The sequence below is a fragment of the Anas acuta genome, chromosome 11 (assembly GCF_963932015.1).
Source record: "Anas acuta chromosome 11, bAnaAcu1.1, whole genome shotgun sequence".
Taxonomy (NCBI): Eukaryota; Metazoa; Chordata; class Aves; order Anseriformes; family Anatidae; genus Anas; species Anas acuta.
The window spans coordinates 19,420,231-19,441,546 of record NC_088989.1 but is presented as its reverse complement, the minus strand read 5'-3'; the positions used below and the strand labels follow the sequence as shown (position 1 = coordinate 19,441,546).

General features: G+C 36.6%; 1 long non-coding RNA gene across 6 annotated transcripts in view; it reads right to left on the bottom strand.

The window, feature by feature from the left end:
- Positions 1-21,316, bottom strand: part of LOC137862458 (uncharacterized) — an 82,099-nt gene that overhangs the window by 2,559 nt on the left and 58,224 nt on the right. For 2 of the 6 annotated variants that reach the window (XR_011100293.1, XR_011100291.1), the window contains exons 3-6: positions 8,754-8,855; positions 4,597-4,660; positions 3,555-3,607; positions 1,441-2,837 (exon numbers count right to left, since the gene is read on the bottom strand). This is a non-coding gene — a long non-coding RNA (uncharacterized lncRNA). The remainder of the gene's footprint in view (positions 1-1,440; positions 2,838-3,554; positions 3,608-4,596; positions 4,661-8,753; positions 8,856-21,316) is intronic. The other 4 variants (XR_011100297.1, XR_011100295.1, XR_011100294.1 and 1 more) reach the window with 3 other exon arrangements.

The window sequence follows — 21,316 nt, the reverse complement described above, 5'->3', positions numbered from 1 at the left end:
ACAGTGCTAGTTACAAAGAATTCCATACAGTTAGAAAATAATGGGTAGATATTCCAAGTGCTGACTAGGAATTTGTAGGGCACTCATCCTAAGAATAATGAAAAGCACATATGAAAACTCTGCAAATCACCTGGAAAACATAACCTCAGAAGCAAGCAAATACCTGCTAAGGGATTTACTCTCTTTGCTTTTGCATAGGGAAACACATTGGTATTAAGGGCACGGTTAATCCAAAGGAAGGATAATAAAATCCACCTCTTCTTGTCTCAAATGTGAGAACTTTGAGGACTGTCAAAGCAATTTTTCATTCTCTGAATTTGTTTCTAACATATTATTAGAAGTCTGCAGAAACATTCAGTGCTGGATAAGTCTTCCCAGTGTATTCAAAGTAATATTGGATGCAATATAAAAAGTGGTTTGGCCTTTTAAGAAAACCATCAGTTCAAAGTATTTTCAGCATAATCCAGGACACTAAATCACTAGTTAAATAGAAACATTTACTGACAGCCCAAGTACAAATGTTTTATTGTGAAGAGCAATGAATATAATGACCAGGGCTGTAGCCTCTTGGTCTGGCTAAACAAGGTGGTGGCGTTGGTGGGTATATAGGATTAAAATGTCATTGCCAGGGCTAAGCTGGCAAGCTAGAAGGAAAACAGGAAGAGTGCCCAGCAGGCCTATTAAAGCATTAGAAGGACTTTAATAATTTCTGTCAGTAAATAGGTCTAACTGAGATAGCCTTATGTACTCCAAAGCAGGCAAAAAGTTCCTTTAAAGTCATTAAAGCTGTTTATAAAGTTTAATAAAATGGAAGACAAGCTGCTCCCAAACTGATAAGCCATCTCAGTGCTGGCTGAACAAACCAGCCCTAAAAGCAAACGTTTCCATGGGGTAGATCCACACTGAAATAAATTGTGTAAATCCAAGCTTGCTTTAATCAAGTACCAAATCAGCTTTGATTTTACTCATTCTAGTCAGTGCAGCAACACACACAGCCTAGACATCCACAAACCTGCCTGTCCACACTTGCAAAGTCCACACTAAACCTTGTGCTCCTGCAGCAACACAACTACCCAGGTTGGGAGAGATGAGCTACCAAGCTACACGGTCTAAAACTACACCCTCAGAGCAGATCCACATTGTAATTATTTCCTTGTTATCCAAATAGCAAATATTTTAATTAGTTACTGCTTCAATTAAAAAATGAAAACTACTTCTGGTTTCAGTGCTTCTATTTCTCCTTTTCCATATTCGTTCCATGCTGCAAGCTTATGTTTTCATGCTTCTGTTCTTTTACAATTATGTTTTATTTAATACAACGTCTCTTTTCAATATTTCTTACTGAACATCAAAGCTGAACTGGCAAAAAAATCACATCACTTCCTAAGCCTTGCAGAATTGTTTCACTATTAATTACATGCAATGTAACAACTGGCTTACTGAATATTTGAAGTTCTCTGTATCCCAGCATCATGGACAACAGGCTTCAGAAATGTGATGAAACCTTTTTGCAGCCAATATTCTGGGGGTTACTATGCATGAAAATGCTGTTCAGTGATTTTTTCAGTCAGTTTTCACCTGCCCAATACTTAAAAAGAACTGTACCATACTATATCGATACCTCAAGAAAAAAAAACAAATGAACAAACAAAAATAACAACAACAACAACAAAAAGAAACAACAACAACAAAAAAAACAAAACACCACGGTTTATGTGTTCAGAGGCTGGGTTCCCAGACTGCAAAATCTTTTGTGAGAATTAAGAAATGAATTAGTCTTCTGAGGCAGTTAAATGCCTCCTTGTAGTGTGATGCTCTGTATCTGATGCTAGCAGGCTCCTTCTCTGCAAAAAATGCCCAGAACAGGCTCACAGTAGCTTACTCGTTCTTTAGTAGACAGATAAGACACCAAGTGATGTGCTAGCATTATAATTATAGTCAAAGACGCACAGCAAAAACAAGTTCCAATTCATCTGAATTATGTAGTACTATGTTCCAAATTCAATAACATAAAAGGTAAAATGCAGTTTGTTTGTTTGTTTGTTTTTCTGCAAACAATCTACTTTTATTACATTTTTATTATTTCAGACATTAACTTTCTCTTTAGCTTTCAAAATGATCAGAGCAATACTATTCACATAATTAAAAGGAAGAATGAATGGCTACCAGTGCACATAAAACCCCACTGTTCTTTCACCAGCTCTTAATCCTATCAGGGCTGGCATGAAATAGATAGCAAATGCTGTAATTGTACTAGTCAGAAAAGAATGGCAAGGACAGAGTTTGCAGAGACGAAAGTAAACAAACTCAGATGGAAAAAAAAAAAAAAAAAGAGTTGTATATGCACATATCCTTTTGCAGTTATTCATAAAGTGCCTTCTATGTATGCCACTATTACATCTTCAGTATAGTATGTTCTTACATAAAACGCACCTTACTACAGGATATTTGCATGACCTCTTCAATATTGCTAAACTAGATTTCATTTTAGTGCCATTAATTGACGATGATGAGATATGGACTGCTATTAGATACTTCATTACTTAATTTTTCATGAACCAAAGTTGAGAAGAAGTGCAGAGGGCAAGGCACATTTTATTTTATTCACAGGATTATTCATGCATGCTCTGTGATGAGGGAGTTGCCATGATCGGTTCACCGTTTTGTTGAAAAAAAAGTAAATTAGTAAGCGAGAAAGTATGCACTGGCTTGTCAGCTTTTACATTAAGGCTGCCTCAGGGTAGCCTTCACTTGCATGCTTTCCTCTATGTCAGAATTTCTTTTTAATCCACATAGTTTGAGCACTGAAGCATAACCCATTTTTTCTTTATCTGATTCTAAGGTTAGAAGTATATTGTTAAAGGAAACTTTAATAGTCCTTTAAGTCTAGAGTTAAATTATATTTCAGTAAATGTTACTTAGGCAAATATGTTAAGCTAGGTACATCGTGCTTCCAGGCTTTATTAAACAAGAGATCATAAACCAGGTCACCCCCACTGAAAATGGGTGATGTTGAAAAGAGTGCAGAAAAAGCCATCACAGATGCTATTTTCTCTCCCAGCTCAAAACTTGCTTTCCAACCTTTTATCAAACCCAAAATGTTGCCAGATATTAATTTCTCTGTCTGAATAAAAGGGTGTTCGTAGTTAAAAAATAAACATACTGCAGAATGAAATGTTATTTATTTATTTTTTAACAAATTATATAAATTCTACAGTAGCAAAGAATATGATCTCAATTTCCAGATGGCAATCATCTTTGCTTAATGCAAGATATGTGCAACTTCTAAGTAGGAATTAAAATTAAGAGTCAACCCTTCAGGTTACCATCAAAACAATATGCACCAACCCTCTATATTAGATTATTTTAATTGAAAGGGGAGGGGGGTTAGACTTTTGACTCAGTTTGAATAGGTCTGATGTCTGCCTACACATACTTCCCAAGAGATAAGGAAAACCACCTAGTAAATATTAGAAGTATTTAGGTCAAATCCATTAATAATAAGATCCATTCTGAACCACAAGCATGCTTGTGCTTAGGGTTTGCAAGGATACATCTCCAAGCACTGATAGGCTATATTTCAGTTCTGCAGACTGAATCTTAAGATCTGAAAGACAAGCATTTCATGGAGATTCAATAAAGAAACCAAAACGTGGAAAAAAACAAATACACTGAATGTGAAGGACTTGTTTCCACAACTTTTGACTGCAAAGATGCATGCCTGACACAGCAGTCATTTGCAAAGCCAAAAGCTAGTCAAGGAACAGATGATGTATCTCTACTCACTCAAGATTACAACCACATTTATTGCCTAAAATTAGTTGCTCTAACAAAAACATTGATATGATCATTCCATGGACAAAATGCTCTCACAATTACATCTGACTTCCAGTTACTGTCTGAAGCGACTCTCTTCACCTGACCCTTCTGCTACCTGCCCTCCACAGACTCCTTCCTGCTCCTTGCTTCCCTGCCCTGAGTACCTCCCCCTGCTCCCGCTATGTTACTCACATTCTCAGTCAGCTACAGGTGGCCAGGGTAACTTTTACTTAGTCCTCTTTCAGCACTTTTCTTTGGACCTTTTTTTCCAAGCTGGAAACTCGCACATGCTTTAGTCTAGACATGAATACACTGTCTGTTTTTGCTCCTCAGACAGCATCTTTTCACAGTAACTTCACACATTATAGCTGAAAGTGGAACCTCGATATTTACCATTGGGGGAACAGAGGAAAAAGCAGCACCATTTTGGCAGTCCCAGCTCTTGGCTTCCCTAGGTACTCAAATTCTGATGGCGAGAAGGGGCCACAGAGACAGCAGAATATACCATGGAGGAATACCACCATAGGGAAGATGACATCTTACTGCTGTAAGAGCAGAGAAATTTCCTTAGCAGCCCTAGTGAGGAACTGGTATAAAGCCCTGATCGGCAATAGAAAGTGAGGAGGCTAAAATACTTTTTCTGAGTTACAGCTCTGCTGGTAGCTGCTGTAACATGGTGAAAATCAGAAGCAAGCCTGGAGGTGGAAGGGTGCCTCAATACCACCTTTACACCCTACCTACAGACACTGGTGAAAGACAACTTCAGTTTATACCTACCCTTGTCCTGTGTCCTGTGCTTCCCACTGAAATACAACAGCTGAAAACCAAGGTCTTAGCACACCTGAAAGAAATGAAAAACAATTAGCAAAGATGCTCAGATTTATTATTTTTTTTCCACCAGCCTGATTTCTAGGATTTCTCAAACGTACCGTCTCTAAAAGGTTGTGAAATTCCTTCTTCAAGCCCCACTCTGTTCATCTCTCAGTACCCAGCTTGTGCCTCAATCCCAGGCCACATTACTACTCACGGTTCATGAGCGCTAATACAGATTTTGTTTGAAAAGCCACACGTTAGCAAACCACAGTTATTTGCAAGCCTGGCCCAGGGCTAGTGTCAGACATCAACACATAAGCAACACAGATATTTTATTTAATTAAGTCATACCATCTGGGCCAACAATGAAGCCACTCATGTACTTTGCCTTTGCTTTCAGCCTGTCTAGTGCTCTCATCCCCTCAAAATTATTCTAAAAGCCAAATCTCCATGGAGTTTAAGGAACAGTTTCAGCTGCTACTTGCATTAGGCTGAATTTCTGCTGCAACATAATAAGGATTTTTCCTATCCTAATAAAGCGAGTGACCAGAGTGCCACAGATTTATGTTCCTTAGTATAGTCTGAATGCTGCATCCACCATGCAGGAAATTACTAATGAGCAACTAAAAGGACTGAGCTATATATAGGACGTGTGCATACTACCATGTAGCCACCAACTTTATTCTGCCAAAGATTATTTGCTATGAAAAACAAAGGTAGGACCAAACGGCCACGTGTAAGATGGAGAGAGTTGCTATTCATGCTCTATAGGCTTTCTGCAGCATTACTGCTGCTGCTGCCCACAGACCCTGCCAACAAAGATCGGCCTTCCTACTGAACCAGGGGTTTTCTAACCTGGAAACACATGCACAACCAACAAGAACCAAACCAAGTAATCTGTGACAAATACAAGTTTAGGTCTTTGGAGATGAGAAATCCTCAAATGCTTTAAGTCTTCTGACTCCAAAAGCTGTCTTAGGAAGGACGTGTGTCCAGCTGGCTGGATTCCCACCCCCTGGCAGCCCTGTCCTTGCTGGGGCGTGACTGTGCTGTGGCAACCTGTTAGCACACAGATTCAGGGCTTAGAGAAACACAGCTAAAAAAAAAAAAAAATAAACCCAACTTTGTGCCACAGCCCTAACCTGGTCTCAAAACAAAACATGCAGCCATGCACCCTTACCATGTGGTTAAATGACTCGACAGCAGAGCCCCATGAGCAGACCAAGCAGTTTAGTAGGATTCTAGAAAGCTGCAGACACCTACAGGGCTCGAGAAACTGGTAGGTGCAGGTACAAACCCATAGTGCATGGACAGAAACTTACAGACTGTCCAAGTTATTCTCAATTGTTCTTAAGCTGGACTGCAGCATGTCTGCCTTACTCATGGACAACTTAGGAGCTGTTCTCAGTGATGGGTAGTGTAGGTAATGCCAGACCCACCACACATATCCAGTGCTATGGCATGCAGTCACTGTGTGACTGAGTAATGTTTGATCGCTGTATTAAACAGCATAAGATAGTACCTAGGATATCTAGAATATTCAGCTTTTGGATGTTTGGAGAGACTTCAGCAAATTTTTGTGAGGTAGGAATGTAGGGAACAGAAGCCAAGATCAAAGTACAATTATGCCACCCTAATTGCTGAATTTCCTGTACATAACCCAAGTCTTTGCACTTCCTAGTTACAACTTACATCTGACTAAATTAAACAATGAATTCTAACACATACATTTTAGCACAAAAAAAAATCCCATCACCACGCTATTAAAAACAACAACAACAACAAAAAACATATATCCTGGGAAATAGCATCACAGAGCATTTTCAAGGGAAAGGGTATTTTTAAATTCCTGTTTTCCAAGTTTCTGTATTTAGCAATGCTGGGCAGAAAGTCAAACATTTTCTTTTACTGCAGCAGATGCGAACTGCTGAAACTTCTCACGCTCTTGCTACCATCTTACATTAAGAGAGTAAAAGCAAGTACTCCTAAGCATTGCTAAAATACCTACACTATAGACGTGAACAATAAACGGACACTTCAGTCAAGGGCTATTTAGTACCATCGCAATAAACAGTCAAGGTTCAAGGACAGCTGCAAATTAATTTCTTCAGTATCAAGCATCTTCTGGGCTACCACAGGCTCCCTATTATTCTATGATTATGGCACTTACTATGCACAGACAGTTTTAATGGATCTGAAAGAATTATAACAGAGGTCATTATGAAGTATTTCACTAATGTACTTGATGCTCTTTTCCTTGCTTCCAAAAATACAATCACACTGTTTTAACATAGCTGTTTTATGTAGTAATGAACTTAGGAATATCCAGCAGTAATGACGATACAGTGCAGAAGAGAAAAACATTCTGTGCAAATTAATGTACTGGAATGTTCTTTAGCATGTCACTTGATAAACCAAACAGAAAGATCAACACTGTTATTAGTAATTGGTTTAAAAAAAAAAAAAAAAAAAGGAATAGAAACAGTTGTGGCAAAGCATTCACAAAGCGTTCAAAATTAAGACATTTCATGAACTGCTAATACTGCTCTAAATACTTCAGAAAATAGTTAATATGAATGTTATTACAGACTGTAAAATTCATTTAGGTTTATTAAGAACTCAGAAAATTTATCTACTCAAATTTAACCTGAAAGGATTAGATGAGTGAGTTTGATGTACAAATTAAGCAGCAGTTTTAGTAAATGAAAAATCACGCTGCTAAGTAAGCATAAGCTTGGTGAAAAAATGAAGTCGGGAGTATTAGGAAATAGCATATTTGGGTAAATAGGAACTCTCCATATTTACACATGGCAGGACTGGGAATGAAACCAAAGCAGTCTCTCTCTTGCATATATCACAAAGAATTCACATATATAATACATAACACTCTTATTACAGAAGGCAGTTAGTAGATGTGTGAGGTGATTCACAGTTCTAGCCCCCAGTTTGGAAAAACTCTTTTTAAAAACTGAATACAAAGAACAAGTCTCATGATAATGAGACAGGAGACAGAGTTCTATTTTCCCAATTGTCAAATTAATTTTGAAGACCTTAAATGTAGTCAGTACCCTCAAGGCACTGACCGTCTGTGTTGCCTCCCAAATAGCTTACTGATGCAGGAAGGAGCTCTTTTTTCTTTTGCTTGAGTCATGGCCTCAGAAGCTGCTCAGCTGGAAGATTCTCAGTTATAGACACAGAAGATAAAGCAGACAAAGAGCAATGGCCATAAACCAGAAGGAAATCTTCAGCAACAGCCTAGGAAAACATTTTGAGAAAGGACAACTGGATAGAGAACAGATAGGGAATGAGCCATTATGCTAGCAACACAGGAGTCAGACAGTGAAGTGTCATTATTGACACTGAGAGACATTAGTGAAAAAATCCTGCTAAGATATAAAACTGAACCATCGTATGTCCTTGGTAGAGCTTATAAAATCATGCTTTATAAAGTACAGCTACATTATAAAGTATACAATCATTAATTTTTGAGGCATAGGGTGCAAAGATAGAATTTTATTCAATTTATAATTGAATTGACAAGGACTAGGAACTTCTGACACCAGAATGACAATGTATTCAAAGCATTCAAGCTCTGACGAGCTACATTAGCCATCCAAAATAGACTATGTATAAGCATGTAGGAATTGAAGACAAAGATCAGAGTACAAAGTTATTGCATGCTGAGCTGAAAAGCAGACTGGAAGTGGGCATAAAGATGAAGTCACCTCACAAGAATATCATAATTGTTCCTTTGTCCCAGTGCAGTAAAAGGGCATAAGCATATTCTGAAGCCCACACCATTTGAATTAAGCGTGTTCTTAAGTTTAGTGTGATTTCAAAATTTACTTTAAGTGTTTTACTGATTGGGATTAATCCATTTTACAGTGTAAAAGCAATAGCTTTAACAATGACAAAGGGTCTGTCTTTCTGTCGGTCTTAGACTTCTTTGGCACCTATGACTGCTTGCTTTGGACTACATTATGATACTTACACACATTTTGAGCTTTCTTCGGTTTTATCCATTTCAGTGGGAAGACATACAAAGGCTAAAGCTTTACAATTCAATCCAGGTCACAATTAACAAGATGCCAACCAAAGATGAAAAAGAGTAATTTTCTCACTGCTTAGATCTTGGTAAGGAGTCCTCAATTCTGTGGCTCTTGTCGAAACAGTTGGAGTTCCTAGAGCTTCTGCTGTATGGGCAATTTCTAGCCCTTACCTTTCTGAAACAGACAAAGAATGAAAAGGAAGGGAACTCTGCAAAGGAAAAGTTACTGCATTTTTTGTTTATGTCTTTTTATGAAAAAAAAAAAATATATATATATATACACACATATATTTATATACAAAAATTATAACATTAAAGTTAAGCTGAAAGCTCAACATCAGTTCTTCACTCTCTAGATCCAATATTAAAATGTCATTTGAAAAAAATTCAAGAACACAATAACTGGCTCATAGCAATTGCAGATCAACTTATTTTTTCTTTTTTGGCCTATAAACTCTCCACTGCTTAAAATATGCTGAGTTTCTCCCTTAGTCAAGCCTTTAGGAAGGAGATAAAATGACTCTGTAAACCTAAACTTGTAGTCCATGTTTGTGTTAATTGTGATATAGTATCAGCTGTTGGCCAAAATTTTAATTTAATCACTCTTAAATTTCAGAAAGTTACCTGAAGTCACTGAAGACATGCTCCTGCATTTGCTTGCTCACATACAGAGCCATAAAAATATACATACTTGTTTGTATATTTAGATGCTATATCCAAACTATGTACATCTGTACGCATAGATATTTTAGATATTTACAAACACTGTGCCTCTTCACTCCCTTGAGAGCACGCTAAAGCCCTTACTAACATAAACTGATCAAGATTTCAGCCCAATGATTTTTAGGCTGGGGCTTCCAAACAGGTGTTAGGATTTGTAGATAAGTCCTATACTGTCACATGGTTCAAACTCAGAATACAGGGTCAAAATATGCCAAAGGTTAAGAATCATTGTTTAATGCTATTTATTTCCAGCAAAATTATGTCAGACTGCCTTTAAAATAGGCTTTTCCTAAATTTTCCTCCTGCTGTTTCACCTGATTGGATTAATCTATTTTCCACTCAATGGTATGAAATAGCTGTGTGACAAAGTGAAAAAGAAATCCCAAACAGAATATAAAATTAAATATAAATTATTTGAAAGTATGTTACAGCAAAGGATAAAAACACATAATTCTATCATCGAAAAGAGTTGACTGTCAAAAATCCAACACACAAAGTACATATGAAATATACAATCTGTTTTTTTTCATGTTTGAAAAATTACATTAATCCTTTTAGTGAATTTTTTTAACGTGTGGAGTACATTAGTCTGGATTAACGGATGGTGTTTATCATACTTTGTATTGTGGTTTCAGGAAATAGTCTGGCAATGCTAGGTTTCTACAAATGGATTTAAAATTAATCAACATCTATTTATGAGAAAGTTTAAACCATTATTAATACACTGTAAATACAGATCTCCTTAGAGCTGACCCCAAGTGTCTACCATCTGCTGAACTGTTGTAATCACATTTTTAAAGAGCATGGTCATACATAATGATTCTTCTCAGGAAAGAGCATCCTTAAGTACATCAGCAACATTTTAAATTCCACTTGTGTAATGCAATAATTTCCTACCGCCCTTTACTAAGGAAAAAAGCATATGGCGGTGACTAAAAGCCAATCAAACAACCCTTGATTTCTTTTCAGTACTGCATGAGTGATGAAGGGTTTTTTATTTATTTTTAGAAAAAGAAACTAAAAGACTATAGCTCTCAGATTTTTTTTTTTTTAATTTATTTATTTTTCCATGAAAAGTAGGTACTAACGCTGGCTTAGCTACAGCATTTTTGATGTTAATATAGGTATACATAACATTAAGTCCAAATACTAATGGTCTGGTAAATTCAGCTATATTATATACGTGAATTAAATCACAGTTTTAGTGAAGCCATCTGAATCAAATATAAGTGCTCCAAACAACTTAATTTGAAGTACTCCATAAAGTCCTTTCTAATCCTGACAACATTGTTCCAAATTAATGAACAAGGTATGAAGCATCAGTTTACAACTCGTCTATTGGAAACAGGGACAACTCATCCTGTACTGACATTATTTACACCTCAAGGATAAGCAGTGCTATTCATTTAAGACATTTAACTTCTTTTTATAGGACAAGTGGAAGAGAGAAGGGAGGGGAATGAACCCCCAGATCAGTCTTCTATTTCCATGACACTTGTCAGCACACAACCCAGCTACAGGGCACACTGCAGTATGTTTTTAAACAACACTGCCACATAGCACCTACTGGCCACACCAACCTTCCTGTCTCCAATGGAGAAGCTATTTGGTGGCTTCTGCAGAAAAGCAAGTGAAAGAGGTGCTGTTATACATAAAACCATCTTAGTTCGGTGCTCTTCTTGCAAATCCTTCCCAACATCAAATCCCTCTCTAGGCTGTTGAAGCAAGAAAACCCTACTTGTATGTAGACAAAGGAAAGACACGTCATTCAGATTTCCAAAACTTAATACATACTTTTCCACTTACTATGCATTCTTTCAGCTAACTGATGGTCAAGATCAGGCTTTATGCCTGAACAACGTAAATCACTGACAACTATACCTACTCACTGTTTAACACGAGCCAACAGCAAGGAAGTTTTCTTTTAATTTCCTATTTTGGTAGTGTTTTCTGTAATAGGCTTAAGGCGCATAGCCAAGACTCTCATGCACTACGTTAACACAATTAAATAATTTTAATCAGCAGTTATCCTGTGAAATGAGCAGCAAACACAACCAGAATATATACTGTCATGTTATTGAAAGGGTTCACCTCCTATTTCCCAGTGCAACTGCATAATTCATTCGTAGATATTTGTTTTTGTGGAACAGATTGTCAGCAAATGTGAACTTCATTGGTTAAATGATATTTCAGTGATTCATCCCAGATGATATGTTGTTTGTCTGGGGGGGGGGGGGGAAGGGGAGGGGGAGAAGAGAACTGTAACTAACTCTGAAGAAGAATGCTAAAAAATCTGTAGTAGTGGGCCATCATTTTGAAAGTATATTTACAAGACACAAGCAGAAGTGCAACTACCCTCTACCACTTCTGTCTCAAAACCCGTCTATACTTATAGACTGATTTTTGCCCTCTAAAATTGGAAATAACATTTCATGATTTTAGAGGTGGAATTAGGTCACGGAATCTAACACAGAATCACGCGACCTCTTCCTGGGCTCCAGTTATGATTTTCAGCTGCTTGCAGTGCTCAGACAGCAGACTGCCAGGCTCCAGAGAACTTCACTACAATATATTGCTCATTCTGTATTAAGAAAATAAGAATGAACTGTGCACCTCTCCACCCATCCTATGCCATTGTCAATATAATTCCAGCATATATTCTGCAGTCACTAGCTCTCCTTTGGAGATTTCTGGAGACTTTTCTTTCTTTTTTAAATCCAAGATATTGTTGGGTTCTCAAGTTGAGCAATTATCATTCCAGCTAAAGTTTGTAACTTCAAAAAATAATTTCATTTTTATATCTCATTTTAGAAATATTTTTTAATGTGAATTAGACACAAGATTTATTCAGTACTGTGACCCACAAATAGTAGCCATGTTTCACATGGTGTTTTCATTGATATTCACCAATCATATGGATAAACAGAATGACTACCACTAAATCAATTGAGCAATTACTCCTGATTTTTTTTTAAACTTTCTTCAAATGTTAGTAGACATGTCTCTAATTCTTCCAATTAAAACAACAACAGCAAGCAAGCAAACAAACAACCATCAAAAGCACTCTAGGAGTTTCAATGACTCAAGCAACTCATAGTAAGATACTGTTTTTCAGCTTTCAGCAACCAGTAGTAACAGAAAATCATTTTCATAGGATGCTTTTGTAAGTCCAATGTGAAATAATTTTATCATCATTACTGCTCTGCAAAGTTTGATGAGCTTGCTTCAAATTGACTTGACAAATCATTTTCTTGAATATGGCAGGCTTGATGTCACTTGTCCAAATGGACTCCATTCCCCCAGAATAGTCCATAATTTCCCAGAGAACATGGAGAAGAAATTTCATAGACCATGAAATGGCCTGGTGAGGCTGTCACTACATGGACAGCTCACTTCAGAATATACACCTGCAACTATGCAAATCATCAAAGAAACCTAAAAGTTAAATAATTGCTGTGAAATGATCTGGACATGTTGAATGAATGGGATGACATTTACCAACACACATTAATTCCATTTACTCAGGTCCTTTATTATTTTATCATCTATTATTTTATGAAGAATGTGTTAGACAAGCCTGTTCATATAAAATCAAGACTATCTACAGTGGCAGGGCTTGTCTTTTGTTTTGTAACTTAGCAATATTCGTTGGAATTCAACTGGCAGGTTAAAAAAAGATTGGGGTGGACATAACTTGAGTAAAGCCTTCTGAAACACTACCAGCAGGCTACTATTATGCTATTACTGCAACTGATTACTTCACTAAATGACTAGAGCAGCCTTCACTTCCCAGGTTACTTCCAGAACAGTAATCAAGGCCTCATTTTCAGTCATGAAGGAAATCCAAATGAATTACTCTTTTACAATGGGTGTACATTTATGTCTGCGGAATCTGATGAATTTCCAAATGAGAGAATTATTAGTTACAGACATTCTCCTGTCTATTATCATCAGACCAACAGGTAAAGAAAATGTTTCAACAAGACTCAGAAAGCTTCTCTGCAAGTTGTTGTCCTACAAAGAAAGCTGTGGCAATAATTTGCTTAGCCGTTTTTTTACAAACTAAACAGAAACTTGTCTGGCACACAGATCCAGATGTCTCCCAGAACCTCTGCAAGGCAAGGCTACAGAAACACAGCTTTGGTCACCTAGAAATCTGCCAGACCAGTACGGTAAAACTCACGTGAAAGAGCGTGCAAGACAGTGACAAAAATAAGACAATGTACATTGATGCAGCATGTGTGACTTGCACAACATTATATTGCAATTTTTTTTTTTTTTGGTATTTATTCAAATCAAAGCACTAATCTTGACCCACAACTCTGTGCAAGAGAAATATTCTTTCTGTATAGGTATTTCAGACAAGAAAATACAATATATTTTTCATTTTTCCACTCAAAGGCTAGGTTTGTGGTTCTCAGGTAAATTTGGTAATGTCAGTTATCTACTTCCTATGTGTTTTTGCAGTGAAATCAAAACATCTCATGTATGTCTCCATATCAATATGGTCCTATGCTAATTAACAAAATTTGCAAAGGCATAAAATCTCACTTGCCTTCATCTGCATTGTTGTTTTTAGCGCTGTACTGAATCTCTCTGAGAGAGATTCATTAATATAACTTATTCATTAATGTAACTAATTACATTGATATATTAATAATTACCAAAATACATTCATATATTAATAACTAAAGTAACTAATGCACTACTTCATTTACCGTTAAAAAAAAAAAAAGGGGATAGAAACATGCTTTTAAAGACACCCTTATTTATGCTTTCCACTTTTCGTGCAGGATTTTTCCTTTGTTATCTACGGGTATTCTTAAGTGCAAATTATAAATCACTTCAAACTGTTCAACGTCTTTTCAGGCTTCTAGGATAAACACAGCAGAATGCTAGAATGCTTATTTTGAATACAACTTACATGAAATACAAGGCTGTTATTCAAGGTTTGAAATTTAAATCTATTGAAATTTGCAGAAATACCTGCCCTCCTCAGCTATTTCTAGGAATACATCACTGGCCCTTACTTAAAACTACATATTACATGTTTTGGAATAGCCAAATAATCCTTTATTGGTGACTAATGCAAAAGGAATGTACATAATTTGCCTTTTATAAGAAAAATGACCCTTATGAAAGAAATAAGCCTAAAAAAATCTATTTAGGACTTTACACCTGTGTTTGCTCTGGAATTCCTATTTGTTAGCAGACCTGTGACAAATGCATTCATCCTGTGATAGGTGTTACTGTCTGTCCAAAAGCAATTAACATAACCTCTGTCAGACCAACAAAGCAAAGCAAAGCTCAATGCTTTTGCTGCATTGTCTCTGTCAAAATCACTCTGCTAGCAAGAAATCAACATTGGAGCCATCTTTCAACGTAGTATTGTCATTTCTTCCTTTGCCTCAATACCCCTGCATGCTTTTACCTTCACAAGGATTTTTCTCATAAGCTCTGTTTTATTCTTTAGCCTTGCAGGATAGCAGGAAGCATTCTACAGCATAATGCACAGTGAGACTGTCAAATGAAAATACTGGGAATGAACTTCAGTGTCCGATTTCTTTAATTTGTTTTATCAGATTAGTTGTTAAACCCACAGTTAAGTTTCCCATGTGCAAGTATAAAACCTGCTTGTTCAAATTTTCAGATTCCCTGATTCTATTAGTTTTACTTGTCATTATTAAATATACCAATGATATCTTTACCTATTTGATTTTCAAATTATCAGTCAATTTTCAAATTATTCCCCATGTGTGTACAGAATATTTAACTATACTTGTTACATTTCTCAGAAAATTGTATGCTATGAACATCTGTAATTAAAGGATATTTTATCTGTGGCCAATATACAGACAAAAACCCATATACACATACAGGTCTATCTGCATAACTCATAAGAAATGTATATGATGTGCAGTAAAGTAATATTAACAACAAACAATACAACAACCACTAATTATCAATACTGATTTATACTCTACAAATCTATTTTAATTATTATCCTTAATATCATTTAAAATATATGTGCTTTGTTTACAAACTTGATTAGCAGTGACAAGCTACAAGCCAACCTAACTGGCAATATCTACGTGTGCTTGATTAATAAGGGACTAGTAGGTGACAATTGACAAGACGGTCAGGCTTGTATTCGAACTTGCTCTGAAAATGAGTGAGGTAGGAGCTACGGCTACATTACTGCATTGCACAACACCTTTAGTCGGATACTTTATATTTTAAATGAGAACATTGGGTGCCAATACTGCTTTTTGTCATCCCTCTGGAAAGGATTTTATTTAGTGGGACAATGGCTGGCACAGCCCACCCCAGAGCTGCTTACTCTTGACAGTGAAAGGAGACTTCTCATACCCACATTAAACAACCGGGGAGCAGGACAAGCTGGGAGAAAAGCATGAGGAAGGTTCATGCCAGGACAATGCAATCCAAACACCAGCTAGTCCAAAGTAGCCTTTGCACCAGTGCAGTATGCTGATTTGGTCAGAAGGAATCCCAAGTTGTTTTCACATATGATCTAAAGAAGGGTTTCGCTTTATTTGTATACTGAAAAAAAAATAATGAAAAATAGGATGAGAGAATTTCTTTACCTTTGTAAAAAAAAAATATATATATATTATAGATGGTGACAGATTTCTTGATTTCACAACGCCTATTCAAAGACCTTTCTGATTAGCAAATTTAAGAAATTAAACCAGCCTTTCCTGCATTGTTACTTGCTGTTGTTCAGAAAAAATGACCTAAAAACTGTTCTTGAAAACTTCAGTATTAATACACCCTTCCACTACACCATTTCTCTTTGCTAATACTCACTGAACTGTCCTCAGGAATTTCTCTGATGCTTCACCCTCAGGAGTTCAGGTAGCAAAACCATTTTGCTCTGGACAGTTCTGGGCTGTGTGTACTCACTGGCAGTACATGACTGAATACTGCAGACCCCAGTAGTGAGCCTTTTTTGAACTGATGGCAAATCTTTTAAATTTCATCTTATAAATATATATATTTATATTTAACTTTCTTTATGTAGTTATGCTCAGGCAATTTTCATCAAAACTACTTTGCAGTTTGACACTGCATCACACCAGGGCTTCAAAATGTAGTGCTATAACAAGCTTTTCAGTGATACCATGATACACTTTTTAGAATCAACGTAATGGAAGATCTGAAAAGAATTACTCATCACTCCTGAAAACTGGAGAGATGGGTGGCAAATGTGCTGAGCAGCAGACAGCACTGCCTGGCAGGGTGGAAGTGCCAAGTGCCATTCCTGCCTCGATGATGCCTACACAGAAGACCTATGGGGAATCAGAAATATATTCAAGGTTGAATGGTTAATTGAAAGGGCAGAGAGCAAACACAAGCTTGACTGATAGGTGAAAGAACTTGAGAGCATAATTGATGGGGGTTGAAAGGAGGTGAGAATCTTTTCTGTCGGGAGCTGTTATTTTCTGTCAGATTTGATTTGATAGTAAAGGAGGGCTCTTAGGCAGCGTGCTGACACAGGCGTGTTCATGCACAGCTGCTTCAGGATTAAATATTCCCAACTCCACTCTCACTACCAAACAACTCCCACCTTGATTTATGTGCTTAATCCCAGCAGTGCACAAATTCAGTGCACAGAACAGCTTTGGTGTGAGGAAGGGCTGCTGTCCATCCCACCAGCCTGGCAATGCAACTGCTACCCCATCTCATAATGCAATTGCTGCTCCGTTCCCAAGGTCACTTAACCATCACAGGTGTGATACAGATCAAACAGGCACACAGTCATACCAGTTTTCCTGGTTTCAAACTAATTTGTTCCTTTGGACAGCTTTCTGCATGTGATCTTTTCACAGAATATCCATCACGAGCATGGCCAACATCCCCTGCACAGAGAATAAATACCATGGGAGGATGGAGAAAGGCATTGGTACATTTCTCTCCTCCATGTGCTTCATGTCTGCTGCTGCAGCTGGCAGTTTTCTGAAGCTGCCAGGTGAGGCACAGCACTTGCACAGCTTCTCTGCTGCACCTTGCTACCACAGAGACTTGGAGGAGCACAGCCCTGGCAGGGCGAATTGCCCCAGGTGCTGCTGGTGAACCAAGAGTACCACTTGCTGGCTTCATGCCAAAAAGGGTAACAGCGAAGGAAATATTTTCAACACCTCTCTCCTTGCCAGATTAGGCATAATGAGGTATCAGCAAATAATAATAATAATAATAATAATAATAATAATAATAATAATAATAATAAAACCACAGTATCTCTAGTGTGCTTAATCCAAAAATTCCCTTTAGGATTTAGCTCCATTTATAACCCAAAATACCCAAAACAAAAATTTCAGACCAACTTTTTCTCCCCTCAGCTAAACTATGTATACAGATGCACCTTTCACACAACTTCAAGTTTTCATATGCAGCAGACCACTCTATACATGTTAGCTTTGTCAGCATCCCCTTACAGCATTCTACAATTAACTAACTGTCCTGCTAATCCCTCTGGAAGAAGGTACCTGCAATGGTGTCAGATATGCAGTTATATGGATATAACCTAAAGGAAAAAAAAATAACACTGTCAAACTGAAAACACTAAATAATATCTGCCAGCATTTCTTTTTTGTCACATCCAGGAAGGTGTAGACCCCAGTTCAACTTTGAGCCATTAAGCTCATCACGTAAAGACAGCAGTACCATCTTCTGTGACACATAGTTTTAAGCAATGTGCTCACCCCAATGGATAGAAAGGTAATTCCTGCATGTAATGAGTACCGAATCACATAAACTACAAGCTAAGCTGCATGAACCCATGCAATAGCAAGCATTTTAGATAAATCTAGAATGCCCCTATAGTTCTATTACTTCAAGCAGCAGAGCTGCTTAGAAATAATCATATGACAAAAAAAATTGAAATTAAAATACAGGTGCCAATACTTTGACTGATTCACAGACAAAATTCTAGAATCTTGGGAGTGAAAGTGTAAAATAGGTCCTCAAGTAAGCTTTCCTTTACCTCAATTTTGTTTACTTGGAATTGCATTTAACAGTCATGGAAGACTGAAAATCAATGATGCGGAAACCACTTGGTAATTTATTTTGTAAAAATCTTTTTAACAGTTTTCAGAAGGCACAGCTGGATATCCAGCAGAAATTAAATGAAAGTTACTTTAAAGCTACCTTTAAAAATTTCTCTGTCACATACCGATTCAGACTTATTTTTCTAAAATACTTTTAAGTGTAATATTCAATACTTCACTATGAAATGCACTCATTCTTAAAATAATTTACTTATTTATCCATGATTTCTTTATTTATATGTATGATTTATCACACATTGCAAAGATGAAAGAATTCCACACTCCTTGCCTGTATCGGATATAGTTGGTTCCAATAATTACTGTTTCGGGATATTTTTCTACTTTCATCTTGCTCTAGAATAAATGTATATGCAGAGAATGGTGGAAAATGGAAATCCTGCCTGCTGGAGCAAATATTTACTTATTTATTTAAATACATTATAGAAGGTGCTAACAAATGACAGCAGTTAGTGCATATCACAAGTATGAATTTAGCCTTTTAATGAGTAATGGTTTCTCAAAAAATTACTTGAAAACAAAATGTAACTGCAGTTTTCATGAGAAATGAAACAATTCCAGAAGCAAAACAAGTGTTAAACTGACATTTCACTACTTTAGTATTTATTACAGCAAAGTGATTTTATGTAGGTATTCAACATAAAAAAGTTATCTGGAATACATTATTGCTCTTGGCAGACATGATATTTGCATGTTTATGGCTATTGACACTACATATAGTAGGGACTGAGGGGGTTAATATGTTCCTTCATTCCTTCTGGAGGCCTGGGTTCAAATTTAGTTCAAGTCACAAGTGAAAATGTGTTTGGTGGTCTCAAAGCAAAACACATTTGTCCATACACTACAAAACCACCACATAATTTGGCACACATCTGCTCAATTGAATGCTTTTGCCCAGAAGACCAGAGCTGAAATAGCTGGAATGTCACAGGTTAGCACTGAGGTGTGCCGATAGCGGTATGTGGAAAAACATTACTGCTTGCTTGCTCTATGAATGGATCTTGGAGGGGCATTAAATTCATGCATAACATCCATTTCACCGTGAATCTCTGTGCTATTAATTAGCAAGATCATAAATTATCCTTTTATTGGTGAAATGCAGAAGCAGCTTTGCTTTTTGTAATATTCTTCCTGCTTTCAGATTTTGGAAATGTTTTAGCACCTGAAATGCTCAACTTTTTCAGAATTTAAGAAGATAAATTAAAAAGAAATAATAAATAATCAAAAGATGAAGCTCTGACTCCACTATTTTCACTTGGAGGTTTTTCGTTTATTTCAATAAGCTTGGGATTTCACTGGAGTAAATTTTTTTTGGGCCACATTTTCCATGCAGTCTTTATAACTCCTAATTGATACAAGATATACCAATGAAAGAGGGAACAGTCATTTTTTAATTAAGAAGTATTTCAAGAAACAGTCAGAGTATGTATTAAAATATTTCATAAAAATACTAACTTATATACCTATTGGAAATATATTTCTGATATATAATATATACTATACATATGTTATATATATTTTACATAAATTTCTGTGCCTATCTTAAATAATGGATAACTGGGCAAAAAAATATTTTATTTTTTTCCTTATCAGTCAATAAATACATTTGAATTATCAGATGAATTTTCCAGAAAGTAATTCATCCTCTCCTAACTCAGGAACTTAATGAAATTATTAAAAGAAATGATGTAAAGGTGAAGCAAAAGTAAGACAATGAACTCTTTTAGAATACTTCATTTTTGAAAATTCTGCTCTTAAACTAGGAGCATGAAGGAGCCAGACAGACATCTGTCTTTCCTGCAGAATGAATGCACACAAATACTCCTGCAGCCTTCTGCTAAGAGACTTCAGGATCTCTACTGGTACACTTACAATAACACAAAGGCAAATGACCAAAAAGGCAAAATTCCTAAGGCTTTCTCCACCCTTCCCCATTCATCATTCTTTCTCTACAATATCATTTAGAGTGGTTGAAAACCTGGAAAAATAAGTCAAACAATTAAAAGCTCTCCTGTGATTTTTGTCAGTTATTATCGCAAACGATGGCAGGATTGCCTATCTTAGGGTAACCAAGAACTGGATAAATATAGCAGGATGCTTTCCACTTGTTAGATGTTGCTGGCTTCTCTCTCTTCTGCCTCCTTTCCCCCTAAATATTTGTTTCTGCAAGTATTTGAGTGTTTGAATTTAATTACAAAAACAGACAAACAAACAAACAAATTGCAAGAAAATGAAGCTTTTGGCTGAAATATGTTTGAGCAACTCAATCATAAACTACCTGCTTGTTTACAGGGACAGAAACATGACACATATTTGTTAATATAAAGCTGTAACCGGTATGTCCTACACAAGTATGTTCTACACAAGCATGAATGAAATAGCAAATTGTTGTGTCCATGGCTTCAGAATGGGAAGAGAAGCAGTCTTTCACCATTTATTGAGGGGAATTTTGCTTGTTTCAGTAACTGAGATTTTTTAAGTTGTCTACTGGATCTGGCTCTGAACGAGTGCCCTGGACATCAGATAATTACCTGTTTGACAGTGCACGTGCCACTTGGTAGCTCAATTTAGAACTCAACAAACATTTATTGAGCAGAAGATGTGTCAAATAATGCTGAAAAGCCTATTATAAAATTTTAGATTGTCTACACAGATTAGAAAATAACAGTGGGATTAATATATTAATTAATCTTGGAACAACTTGAACCTTAATTTAGCTATGTATTTAAAATAAGAATCAGTAGTATTTGGCAAATATGAAATAAGTTGTTGCCATGTTATCTAGGCTACAAAAATCTCAACTACATTTGCCTGCTTTATCACAGAG